The following is a 14,223-nucleotide window of genomic DNA, read 5'->3' as shown; positions in this document are numbered from 1 at the left end:
AAGTCCTCAGAGGTCTAAATCTGTTGTATTTTCAGCAAACTCCTGAACAATAACTTGTCTCCTTGCATGGTTGGTGATCTTTGATTATGACCTTCATATATACTTGATCTTAATCTGAGAGAATCCTGGGGGGTGGGGGCAACTCAAGAATCTTTTCCTTCATAGAGAATTTATATTTGCTTCTACCAGAAACCATGGGGCTCTATCAATCTCATTTTAGCTCCCTTCTATGATACTTGGCTTAAAGCCAGAATCTCACATTCAGCTTTCTTACTTTGTCATCAGCCTAAAGCTTGGACTCTTAACCATTGTGCTGATATGGGCATTTACTTGCAGAGTTAACATTTCAAGTATGTTTATCATTTACTGTTCCTGTTTCAGTTCACGGTTTTTAGTTGGGGTGTTGTTTTTGTTGTTTTGTTTTGCTTTGCATTTGAAAGATGTCACATTTCCCTTAATTTCTGTAAGTCCAGCAACCCATTATTCAATGGCTTGCAGCGAAAGGTCCCTTTAACCTAACTTATCTAGTATTCTTTCAGAAGTGAAAGTTCTCAAGTCCTTTCCTTATCCATTCACCTTTTACCAGACAAACAATTCCAGAGAAACTACCATGGATTCATTTTAATATTGATCATAAACAATTCATCATTTAGAGTTCATTTGCATAGTAAGATGTAGATTATCACCAAAACCCAAAAATATGTCAGTATTTTAATCATATAGCACCTCATTAATGTGGATGTCATTAATGTAGACATTAACATGTAATGAGGACACAGCATGTCAGAAATACTGCCAAGACTGAATAACAGAATTCCCTGAGGAATTTCAGTTTCTTTATTTCCAACTGCATAGTGAACCTAAAAAGAGTTGCTATGTAGAGGGCCTGCTCAAAATGGATTGCTTAAAAAATGGTTTACATGAGTTGATAATGCCTATAGCAATCTCTACCTAATCAACATGCTTAGGAATACTTTTTCTGCAAAGGTTAATTGATATGCCCTAATCCAAAATATTGGTTAAATTGTCATTAAATACAGCTGCCCTTGAACAACACATGTTTGAAACACATGGGTCCACTTAATACATATTTTTTTCCCTACTGTATAGTACTATAAATGTATTTTCTCTACCTGATAATTTTCTTAATAAAATTTTCTCTAACTTACCTTATTGTAAGAATATAGTATATAATACATATAACATATAAAATATGTGTTAGTCAACTGCATATGTTGTCAGTAAGACTTCCAGTCAACAGTAGACTATTAGAGTTAAGTTGGGGGGCGAGGGGGAGTCAAAAATTATACATGAATTTTCAACTGCACAGGGTTGGTGGGGGGAGGTCAGTGCCCCAACACCCATGCTGTTCAAGGGCCAACTGTAGTTTGATTTAGCCAAACTTGTGTAATTGACCAGTTCAAATAATACTAAAACCTCAGCTTCTAATGTATCAAAATATACTCCAGCTGCAATAACTTTAGCTTTTTGTTTGCTTGCTTAAATACTTGTGTTTTAAAAGTTATTTTCTAATTTTTTAAATGTTTATTTATTTTTGAGAGAGAGAACGCACACACAAGTCGGGGAGGGACAGAGAGAGGGGGAGACACAGAATCTGAAACAGGCTCCAGGCTCTGAGCTGTCAGCACAGAGCATGATGTGGGGCTTGAACCCACAAACCATGAGATCATGACCTGAGCCCAAGTCAGAGGCTTAACTGACTGAGCCACCCAGGCACCCCAAGTTTTTTTTTAAGTAATCTCTACACCCAACATGGGGCTCAAATCACAACCTGTAAGATCAAGGATCACATGTTCTGCCAACTGAGACAGCCAGGTGCCCCTAAATACTTTAGTTTTTAAAGTTCAACCTTTTCAAATATTATACCTAAAACCCATAACACTCACCCCATACCCAACTATCAAGTCTGTTTATTCTGCCTCCTGAATTTGCCTACAACTCTCCATCCCTATTGCCAATGTCCCAGCATAAGGCACTATTTGTCAATTCTCTTCTGTGTAGCTGCAACAACATTCTATTTCCCCAATTCTAATGTTGCCTTTCTGTAGTCCACCATCCATACTATATCAACGTGGCCTTTCTTCAGAACATATCTCAGTATTTGACATAATAGATCAGTCCCTCTTTCACTTAACTTCCAGGATATCATATTCTCCAGTTTTTTCTCTTACTACATTGGCTGCTCTTCCTCAGGCTCCTCTGCTCATCTGTCCACCTCTTCCCAAATCTTAAATGTCAAAGTGCCATAGGGGTCTTCTCTCTTCTGTATGTGTGTATGTATGTGTGTGTGTGTGTGTGTGTGTGTATTTATATTTTTTTCTAAGGATCTCATCGAGTTTTATTATAACTTCAATTACCATCTATGTGCTAATGAACACCAAATTTACAGCCTGAGCACTGATTCTCTCCCATGGGCCAAAATACCTACTTGTCATCGCCACTTGGATACCTAAGAGGAATCTCAAATTTAAACAGAATTTTTAAAAATACTCTGGGTTTTATACTACTCCCTTCCAAAAAACGTCTACTTTTCCTTCAATCTTTCCCATCTCAGAAGTAGCTTCAGCACTCACTCAGTTCACAGGTCAAGGATCTAACAGTCATCCTCTCTTTCTCTTACAATCCACATTCAAATTCTTCAGCAAATCCTATTGACTGTATCTGCCAAATATATCCTAAATTCAACTATTCTCACCACTTCAACAGCTAATACCCTGGTCCAAGTCATCATTATTTTCTTCCTAGATGGTGGCACCAAGCCTCCTAACTGAACTTCCTGCTTCTAACCTCACCCCTTTATACTCTATCCTCTATGAGAAGCCAGAGTGATCTTTTCAAAACTTAAGTCACATTGCTCCCCTCAAAACTTTGCAATTGCTTTCATTCACATTTAAAAGATAATCCAACTTATTATGGCTTACAGGGTCCTATTAAGCAAGGACTCGGGCTGTACCTATCTCTCTGACCTCATTCCATACCTGTCTTCTCATTCATAAACTTCTTGTAATTCCTCCAACATATGAAGCTCATTCCAACCCAGATACTTTTCACAATCTGTTTTCTCTTCCTGGAAGTCTTTCCACAGATCTTCACAGGACTCACTTTCTTACTTCATTCAGGTCTCTGCTCAAATGTCTACTCAGAGAAATCTTCTTGGATGATCTCCTCAGGGTGAACTTCCCTGATCACTCCACCTAAAATTACTTCCTCTCCTTCATTTTCTATCTCCTTACCTTACTTTGTTTCTTCTATAGCATTTATCAAGATGATTCTGAAATTATACTGTATATTTGTTTGTCCATCTGTTGCCTGCAACAGAATGCAAATTCCAGGAGGCAGGAACTTTGCCATGTTACCTCTGTATCCCCAGGCTTAGAATAGCATCTGACATGCTCTATGTAATTAATGAATATAATGTTATTCCTCTGCTAGGAAAAAACCCTCAATGGTTTCCCATTGGCTTTTAGATAAACTCCAATCTATTTAACATAAATTATAAAACCCACTATGATACAGTTTCTTTCTCAACTGGAACCACTCTCTCAATGCTGAACCTGGAATGCTCTTCCATATCCTCTCTCTCTCACATCCAGCTAACCTCTAATCATTGTTTAAGTCTCATCTTAAATGAGACTTATCACTTAAGAGATGCTGTCCCTGAATCACCCAACTAGGTGAACCATGCTTAATCCCTGCCATGTGCTCTTATACTATCCTGTTTTTTCCCTATCAGGAAGTATTAGCTTTGTAATCACTCAATAGTTATATGCCCTGTCAAAATAAAGTACTCCTTGACAGCATGTCTGAATTGTATATCATTATACTTCTAATATCGAACAGAATATCTGGCACATACAGGATGCTCAAGTATTTATGGAATGCCAGAATGAATCATTAAAATGTACACTCACACAAAAAGGTGAAATAGATGCTTAGACCACCTTTAAAATACTGAGTAAGCATGGTAATTAAGTACTTTTAGTAAAAATAAATAATGAGGCAGGACACTTGGGTGGCTCAGTCACTTGAGTGTTTTAACTCTTGATTTCGGCTCAGGTCTCAATCCCACAGTTGTGGGATCAAGCCCCACATCAGGCTCTGTGCTGAGCATAGAATCTGCTTAAGATTCTCTGTCTCTCCCTCTGCCTTCTTCCCCGCTCGTGTGCTCACTCTCTCATTCATAAATAAATAAAGGCAAAAAACTTGTAATGGAAAATGAATCATGTAATATGTGCAGAAGAGAATAAGCCACCTTTATTGAAGTTAATTAAAAATGACTTCATAGAAGACAGACATAGGAACAACTACTTTGTATTTGTATCTTCATTATAGACATTGTAAAAATATATGTGTTTGAGCAAAATAAGCTATTTTACATTTATGACATGTAAAGATGAGTTTGAGGGACACTGTCATGAAGATTTAATTTTGAAGACTTATCTCTGAAAGGGCAAGATAAAGTTGGTTTCAAGGATGGTGTAAAAACTAGAGACTCAAACCAATTGCCACTGCCAGGGTAAATATCATTGTTAGAGTGACACTGAAAAATGCAAGCAAACAAGAATAAGCATATAAATTCTCCTACTTCCTGACTTCCAGTCTCCTTCTAGCCCTTTGCACTAGAAGAAGAAAGCAGCTGGCAAAAAAGAAAAAAAAAAAAAGTAGTTTGCAGAGTCCCATCCCCAAGATCACAGTGTATAAAAAGGTAGGTTTGGAGCTTGAGAAACAATAGTTGACCAACCAGCACACCAAGCGTAGTGTCAAAGATTACCAAAAGCCCAAAAGAAGTCCTCTGACATTAAAGCCAATCACTCCATCAGAGGAAGGCTGTTAAGGTGTTTCAAGAAAAGAAACTAATATAACACTATATGTCAACTAGATTTCAATAATAAAAATAAAATGAATACATACTGGGGTACTGGGTAGCTCAGTTGGTTGCATGTCTGACTCTTGATTTCGGCTCAGGTCATGATCCCAGGGCATGGGATTGAGACCTGCATCGGGCTCTGCACTGAGCATGGAGCTTGCTTAAGATTCATTCTCTCTCTCTCGGGGCGCCTGGGTGGCGCAGTCGGTTAAGCGTCCGACTTCAGCCAGGTCACGATCTCGCGGTCCGTGAGTTCAAGCCCCGCGTCGGGCTCTGGGCTGATGGCTCAGAGCCTGGAGCCTGTTTCCGATTCTGTGTCTCCCTCTCTCTCTGCCCCTCCCCCGTTCATGCTCTGTCTCTCTCTGTCCCAAAAATAAATAAACGTTGAAAAAAAAATTTTTTTAAACATTCTCTCTCTCTCTCCCCCCCCTCCTGCTTCCCCTCTCCCCCACTTGCTCACTCTAAAAAAAAAAAAAGAACACCTATTAATGAACAAAAAGAGTCAATCAAAAAAATAATAGAAATCTAGAGAAATATTTTAAAAGAATTCTTTTGCTCAAAGACCTTAAATGGGATATGTATATTTGTTATCCATTTCTTACCAATGACACTGTCAATAATGCTGTGACCATGCTAAAGGGCAGAAAAAACAATATAACATATATAGAAATCAAGTCTTGAAAATTTCTGGGATTCTTTGATATGAGGCAAGTAATTCCTGTCAAAGAAATGATGAGTTGAAATGATGTGCTTTGCAACTACTATAAACACCTTTGTAAATCAAGGTATTTAACAATTCTTACCATCAAAACCAAAGATTAATGCAAAGAAGATATACAAATGACCAATAAGCACATGAAAAGATGCTCAACATCATGAGTCACTAGGGAAATCCAAATGAAAACCACAAGGAGGTACCAATTTACATTCACTAGGATAGCTATAATTTTAAAAAATGGAGATAACAAGTGAGGTTGTAGGGAAATTGAAGCCCTTATAAACTGCTAGTAGGAATGTAAAATAGTGGAACGGCTGTGGAAAACAGTTTGGCAGTTTCTCTAAAAGTTACATGTAGGATTACTACGTGACCCATGTGATGTTGTGATATAAGGAATACATATTTGGTCCTCATCCCCAGTGCCTGGCACAGAGGTCCTAGCACTCTTGGAATTTCCTGAGTGACAGGAGTGAGGAGAGTCTTTTGTTATTCATAATAAGCCCCTTTCATCTATATCTGAATTTGTGCTAATGAGGTAGCTCTTGGAGGATGGGGATCCCTTGTCACAGGAACCAACCATGTGATTAGAAGGTTGGAACTTTCAGCTCCACCCCCAACTTCTGAGACTAGAAGGGCTGAAGCCTTACTTCAATCACCAATGGCCAATGTCTTAATCAATCATGTCTACATAATTGAACCTCCATAAAAAACCTTAACTGAAGGGGTTCAGAGAGCTTCTGGGTTGGTAACCACATTGAGGTGCTGGGAGAGTGGCATGCTCAGAAAGGCCATGGAAGCTCCACGCCCCTTCCCACAGACTTTGCCCTATGCTTTTCCATTTGGCTGTTCCTGAGTTGTATCCTTTATAATAAATGAGTGCCAGTAAGTAAAGCACTTTCCTGAGTTCCGTGAGCTGTTCCAGCAAATTAACAAACCCAAGAGGGGTTTGTGAGAATCCCCAATTTATAGCCATTTGGTCAGAAGTTCAAGTGACAACCTAGGACTTGGGATTAATATCTGAAGTAGGGGAGCAGTCTCATGGGACTGAACCCTTAACTGTGGAATCTATGTCAACTCCAGGTAGTTAGGGTCAGAACTGAATTAAACTGTAAGAGATCCAGTTGGTGTCCACAGAGAATAAGAAAATTGCTTGTGGTGAAGAATCCACACATTTGGTGTCAGGGGTAGTATAAAAGTGTTAAGTGTAAAAGGAAATGATAGTTTTCTTCTTTTACCCAGCAATTCCACGTCTAGATATATACTCTTAAAAAAGTGAAAACAGGGACACCTGACTGGCTCAGTCAGTGGAGCATGCGATCTTGATCTCGGGGTTGTCAGTTCAAGCCCCACGTTGGGCACAGAGCTTATTTAAAAAAAAAAAAAGTGAAAACAGCACTCAAACAAATGCATGTACACACAAGTTCATAGCACCAATATTCACAATAAGCAAAAGGTGTAACTAGCCCAAAAGTCTGTCAATGGATAAACAAATTATAATATATATACACAATGAAATAGTACCCAGGAATAAAAAGGAATGTGGTACTGATAAATACTACAAAGTAGATGAATCTCAAACACATTATGCTAAGTGAAAGAAACCACACACAAAAGATCACATATTGTATGATTCTAGCTACGTGAAATTTACATAATAGGTAAATCCACCATCAGGATGCACATTGGTGGCTGGCAGGGGGTAAGGGGAGGGAGATATGGGGAACAACTGCTTACGAAGTATGGAGTTTCCTTTTGGGGTGATGAAAATGTTTTGGAAAAACTAAAGACAGGTGGTGGATGCACAATATTTCAAATGTACTAAATCCCACTGAATGGTTTACTTTAAAATGGTTACTTCTATTTAATGTCAATTTCACCTCCTTTAAGTGTAAAATTTTTGAAATAATTTTTTTAAACTCTAAGGTTGAAATCAGATGCAGTGTCTTTATTTTTATTCATTCATTCATTCACTCATTTATTCAGTAAGCTCCATGCCCAATGTGGGGCTTGAACTCACAACCCTGTGATCCAGAGTCACATGCCCTACCAACTGAGCCAGCCAGGCACCGCTCTAAAGCTGAAACCAAATTAATGTCAAAGAACTTACAAGATGCCACTTCAAGGAGTCCTCCACAAAATAGATTTAATGGTCTATTCAGACTTAATTCTTTTATTTGCCAAATTTGGTTTTACTTTAATTTTTTAAGGAAGTAACCACTAAGTTTTTAGTTTTTACATTAAAATGGTATTACCATAATGCTTTACACACAATTGTTTCATTTTTGTCTGAGATAGTCTCTCCATACGTTTTCCACCCAACACTCTAAATATCTGAACAACACTACACAATGCATAAAGTGGCTCACTCTAGCAGTGAATTTTCAAAGAGCTAGTCATACTTCAAGGAATATGAGAATACTTCAAAGAAAATAAGAGAACATATATAAACTTCAAAATATTTCAAATCATTCTGATCCCTCTCTCCCTGTGCTCATCTCACCTTGCCCCACCTCTGCTATCAATCTTGAGAACCACTCACTGGTCTACAAATTATATTTATTCCAATGCAAAACACTAAAGTGGAAACAAATGTGTTGACGTACTATTTTGGGGTGAAGGTACAGGAAGGGAAGTGATCAATAGCCTTCATTAGGCTCTCAAAAGAGAAATATGACCCATCTCCACCAAAGGTGAAAATCCCTGCTACATTCAGCGAGGATCATCCATATATAGTACAGTTCTCCAGGCTGACAATTTAACAATCCACAGCAGAGAACAACTATCACTCACTTCAGCTGGGAAGACAAGAGAAACAATCTGGGTAATACAGGCCTATGCTCTGTCTCTAGAAAAAGAAAATTAAGAACAATTTTAATTTACCAAAATATCCACAAAAAATTAAATTGCTCCAAATGTACCAAAAAGGACATTTTAGGATACCTGGTTGAATTTAATAAGATATGGTACTTGGAGTGGCTAGTAACACTATCAAAACGAATTCCTTGATTACACATTTTGATATATTCTTAAAACACATATATTCACATAATCCATCTTTCAAAGAACTGGATCTGATCCAAGAGTTTCCAAATGAAAAGCAGCTAAAATGGAATCTGCACATCCCAGCCAACTTCTGGAAATGCCATAAGAATATAAAAATAGCTCTTACTAACTGCTTACTAATTTCAAATTCGGTTTTGAGACTACATCTCACAAATCATGACTGAGAATGACTGATTCAGAGTTGGAAAAGTATATTTACTATTACAAATGGAAAAAGTTCAGTAGTGCTGAAATCATGTTAAAAGGAGATGACAAAATTTTTCCTGATATATAATGAAATGATTAATTAATATAATTGGGATGATATTTTTGGATTCTCCCTTATTGGCAAATTTCTCTCCCTATACCTGCCATTGTAGCTCCAGTCAAGGGGGTAGGACACATACTACACTTCAGAAAAGAAACAGCAATGAAATAAAGGACCTTCCAAATGTTAGGAGGAAAGAGAAAGCCCACCCCTTCTATGCCTAGTATGTAAACAAGGGAAAAATCGAATATAGCACAAGGCTTTTGCCTAGCTCCCCACATGAAGCCCTGAGAAAAGACCATCATGCAGGATGCTCCTGGGGCAATATGGTCTGGAAGGAGGAACAACAGACTCTTAGCAGAGGAAAGAAGCAAATAAATGAGCTTGAGGCAACACTCCTGACTCCTATGACCTACATGTATAAAGAGGATCCAGAAGCTTCATAAGCTCTGGAAGTATCAATCCCAAAGGATCTAAGCAATCAAGTTAAGTCCAAGACAAGATTAGAGAAGCAACCCACAATGGATATCAATGAAGACCAATGACCAGTACAGAATTTCAAGATACTCTCTACCACCTTCACAAAATCACCTGAACCCACCCCCATAGCACTTAAACAGCATCTTGATGTACAGCAGGGGCAAGCAGTGGGAATAATCTGAAAGACTGAGCATATACCTAAGAGAAGCTGAATTAGCTAATGAAAGTGACATTAATGAGCAAGTTCAAGCTGTGTAACGCTGTGTTCCCTTGCCTAACACTACCCAACTGGCTGAGAGGCTTGTAAGGAAGATTAGGATCATTACAAAAAATAAAAAAGCTATATTTTCTTTGAGTAAGATGCAAAATTTTCAAACTTGCTAACAATGTTTAGTAATTTTTATTTCATTTTCCTTTTTTCATTTCCTTTTCTTTTGTTTCCATTTTGTAAAAACAAATCAAAATTCAAAATTACTATCATAAACATCCTCAAGTAAGACACTACTCCATGAAACAAGACAAGGTAGTTAAAAAAAAAAAGCAAAGGAAAAGTTCTTAGAAATTAGAAATAAGATAACAGAAACAAAAATCTCAGCATAAGAATTAAAAGATAAAACAGAAAATATCCTACAAAGCAGAACAAAAAGACAAAAATCACAGAAAAGATAGCAAAACTAGAGAGTCTAGGAATTACAATGTCTGTAAAAGAGAAGTGCCAGAAAGAAAATGTAACAAGATGTTAAAGGTGTAAATCAATAATAAAGAAAACAGAATTGATGACATAAATTTCCAAATTAAAAGAGATTATCAAATTATATAGACCCAAACTAGTATTCTTCAAATAAAAAATATCACCAAAAAATTTCATAATATGGGGACTCCTGCGTGGCTCAGTTGGTTAGGCAGCTGACTCTTGTTTTCGGCTCAGGTCATGATGCCAGGGTTGTGGGATCAAGCCCCATGTCAGGCTCCATGCTGAGTCGAGAGCCTGCTTAAGATTCTCTCTGCCTCTCTGCCCCTCTCCCTCATTCACATGCACTCTCTCTCTCTCTCTCTCTCAAATTAAAAAAAAAGAAATTTCATAATACTATGATTAAAAAGAAAATGCTTTAAAACTTCCATATGGAATAAACAGGTTTGACACAAAGAAGGATTCAGAAGGTCTTCAGATTGAGAAAGTCTGGTGGAATGGCAACCCAGGCAAACGACAAGCAAAACCTGAGGAAAAATAACTTCTAACCTAGAATTCTATAAGCAGTCAAAATATCAAGTGTAAGTCAAAAGAAACAGGTATTCTTCAAACCTGCAGTGTCTCAGCCAACCTACCTCCCATCCGCTCATTCTCAGGAAGCTACTGACCGAAGTATACCACCAAAAGGAGGGAATGAATGACAAGTGAAGAAGATATGGAATCAATTCCATATTTAACTCAAGCAAAGGGAATTTTCAGGCGGATGGAGAAGGGAGATCCAAAAATGACAACTGCACATTCGGGGAAAGAGCAACCGGTCCTAACCGAAACCAGTCAGCAGAGCCATCCTCCAGAAGAGGAAGTTGATGGAACACTCAGTGTGTCTAAATGCAATGAGAAGACATTTAGAGAATTAGGGGGTAGTTTGGTAATGGATAAGTAATACATAGAAAAACTGGGGGACAATTATCAATGACTCAAGAGAAAGTTTTCTAAGGAAAAGTAATCACAGCATGCCAAATAATTCAGCTGTGAATTACCTGTTCAGAGTAATACCAATACAAATAATCAATTCTAATCCACACAAATTTTGGATATAATTACACTGGGAGAATGAGAGTATAGGAAGTGTGTATATAAGTGAGAGAGGGGGAAAAAGAGTTGAATCCTCATCTTTCATGTGGGACAATAGATAATACCTTAAAATTAAGAATTCACAGCAAATTGGTGATGGCTGTGTGGCAATGAGAATGTACTTAATGCCACTAAATTGTACACTTAAAAATGGTTAAAATAGTAAATTTTATGTTATATATATTAACTGCAACCAAAAAGAAAAGAAAAGGTAGGGGCTCTGGGTGGCTCAGTCGGTTAAACGTCAGACTCTTGGAGCCCCATGTAGGGCTCCACAGTGGGGGTAGAGCCTGCTTGAGATTCTCTCTCTCCCTCTCACTCTGCCCCTCCCCTACATGTACACTCTCCTCCTCTTTAAAAAACAAAAGGTAAAAGCAAAAGCATACAGGAGGTAAATGACAAAACAAACTGCTAAGAGTTGAACTTTGTTGCCTTTAAAGAGAAGGAAGCTAGATGGTTGAGGGAGGGTAAGGAGCGGCAAGATATTGCAGGGGAGCGTAGGAGTTCCTCAGGCCTTTAAAAGAGTTATATGGGGTCATCTGAGTCGCTCAGTCAGTGAAGCGTCAGACTCTAGATTTCAGCTCAGGTCATGATCTCACGGTTCATGAATTTGAGCCCCACGTGGGGTTCTGTGCTGACAGCATGGAGCCTGCTTACGATTCTCTCTCTCCCTCTCACTCTGCCCCTCTCCTGCTTGCACACTCTTTCACTCTCTCTCAAAAATAAATAAACTTTAAAAACTAAGTAAAATAAACAAAAAAGGTACATAACTTTGATAAAAATTAAAATTAAATTTAAAAAACTAATCAGGAAATTTTAAAGCTGGCCCTTTTTTTCCTGTCTATATAAGTAAGATTTAGACTACTCTTAATTTGATCTTTCAAGTACAACATACATGGGGCGCCTGGGTGGTGTCCAATGTCAGCGCAGAGCCTGTTTGGGATTCTCTCAACTTTTCACTCTGCCCCTCGCCTGCTCATGCTTACTCACTCTGAAAATAACAAACTTTAAAATAAAATAAAGTTCAACATACAAAATTATGATATGCATGAACATTTGAGGAAAGCGTATGTCCTGAATAGGTCTATACTCATAAAAATATGTTTATGCCTATTACCCAAAGCAAAGTATATGAGGCTACATGCAATTTTGGACATTAGCCAGATTAAGCAAAATAAAACTATGCAGAGTAAATCTCTGGCACCACTTCTTCTACCTGACTCAAATTTCTGTATCATAACTAGAGCCCTGCATATCCGTTCTAATTGAAGGAAATAATCTGGATAAATGAATTTAACATGAAACTATGCAAATTCTCTATTACATTCCCTTAGCAATTTATATACCACGAATTTAGAATTTACAATAATTCAGAAAAGATACATTCTTTTTAAGAACATGTTTAGAAATTAGAGATTAATTTACTATGCTTTCAAATCAAGAATCAGCCATAAGTTTTAGTTATTTAAGTAGTTAAAAGTGCATTACAACCTATCCAGTTGGCAAACAATTTAAACTGTGTTAGCCAAGTATTGGCAAGAATATGGAGCAATCAGAACTCTCAAATTTATCCTTCTGGTGGCAGGGTACATTAGAACAAAACTTTGAACACCAATTTTGCATTATGTATTAAAGGTGAAAATATGTATGCTCTGCAACCCAGCAATTTAACTGTAAGAGGAACTCTCTTACAAAGAATTGTTCATAGCAATATTCAGAATGTTCATAATAGGGAAAACTTGGAAATACGAATAGTGAAATACATAAATAAATTGTAGTGTGTTTATGCCAATGGAATTCTATAAAGAGGTAAAAATGAACAAGCATTGACTATATTCATCAAAATTGATGAATATGAAAACATGGCAATGACCTAAAGAAATAGGTCACAGAAGAATACTTAAAAGATCATTCTATTTATAAAAAATTTCAAGAACAAAAAACTCTAGGTATTGTATTAAGAGAATGATTTATCATAAAAACCAGAACACTGTTTACCATATTGGGAGAGTGAGATACGCAGGAAGCAGCATGTAAGGTGAGGCAGTATGTAAGGTACTGGTAATGTTGGTTTTGTTTTGTTTTTTTTTTTAATGTTTATTTATTTTTGAGAGAGAGACAGAGCATGAGCATGAGCAGGGGAGGGACAGAGAGAGAGGGAAACACAGAATCTGAAGCAGCCCCAAGCTCTGAGCCACCAGCACAGAGCCCAATGCACGGCTCGAACTTGGCAAACCGTGAGATCACGACCCAAGCTGAAGCCGACTGAGCCACCCAGGCGCCCCAGTTACTGGTAATGTTCTATTTCTTTTTGGAGGTAGTTATAGAACTGTTCACATTATAATTATTTTTAAAGGTACACATACACATTTTATGTATAGTTATGTAATATTTCACAAAAAGTAAAGAAAAATTAATCCTATAAAAAAAGAGGAACATTAAAAATTGGGAAAAATGGGGCGCCTGGGTGGCGCAGTCGGTTAAGCGTCCGACTTCAGCCAGGTCACGATCTCGCGGTCCGTGAGTTCGAGCCCCGCGTCGGGCTCTGGGCTGATGGCTCAGAGCCTGGAGCCTGTTTCCGATTCTGTGTCTCCCTCTCTCTCTGCCCCTCCCCCGTTCATGCTCTGTCTCTCTCTGTCCCAAAAATAAACGTTGAAAAAAAAAAATTTTTTTTTAAAATTGAGAAAAATGCATTGCATTAATGTGAGCCTATTGTGAGTAACTTTTTCATTAATTATTTCACATATTAGCATTTAAATACAGTGTAGTTCATAATATTAACTGTACCTAAAAGTAATAAAATTTTACTTTATTGCTTGTTTCTTTTTAACTTTAATTAAATACTTGACTCAGTTCAGCAACTACTGAGAACTTATTATGCACCAGGCATGGATTAAGCACTGGGGATACCATGACAAAGAAGTCATAGCCCACAGCCCTGCCCTCGAATGACCTGAGGACAAAGATATACAAACAGAAAAATGTTTTAATTAATATCTATT

The 14,223-nt window shown here is 37.6% G+C and overlaps 1 protein-coding gene and 1 non-coding gene across 3 annotated transcripts in view; both read right to left on the bottom strand.

The window, feature by feature from the left end:
* Nucleotides 1-14,223, bottom strand: part of TTC28 (tetratricopeptide repeat domain 28) — a 636,432-nt gene that overhangs the window by 537,304 nt on the left and 84,905 nt on the right. The gene's annotated exons all lie outside the window — the stretch shown is intronic.
* Nucleotides 7,599-7,671, bottom strand: TRNAQ-CUG. Its single transcript has one exon. It is a non-coding gene; the product is annotated as a tRNA-Gln (tRNA).

The sequence above is a fragment of the Prionailurus bengalensis genome, chromosome D3, assembly GCF_016509475.1.
Source record: "Prionailurus bengalensis isolate Pbe53 chromosome D3, Fcat_Pben_1.1_paternal_pri, whole genome shotgun sequence".
Lineage (NCBI taxonomy): Eukaryota > Metazoa > Chordata > Mammalia > Carnivora > Felidae > Prionailurus > Prionailurus bengalensis.
The sequence above is the reverse complement of the archived record's forward strand: the minus strand, read 5'-3'. Positions and strand labels throughout refer to the sequence as shown.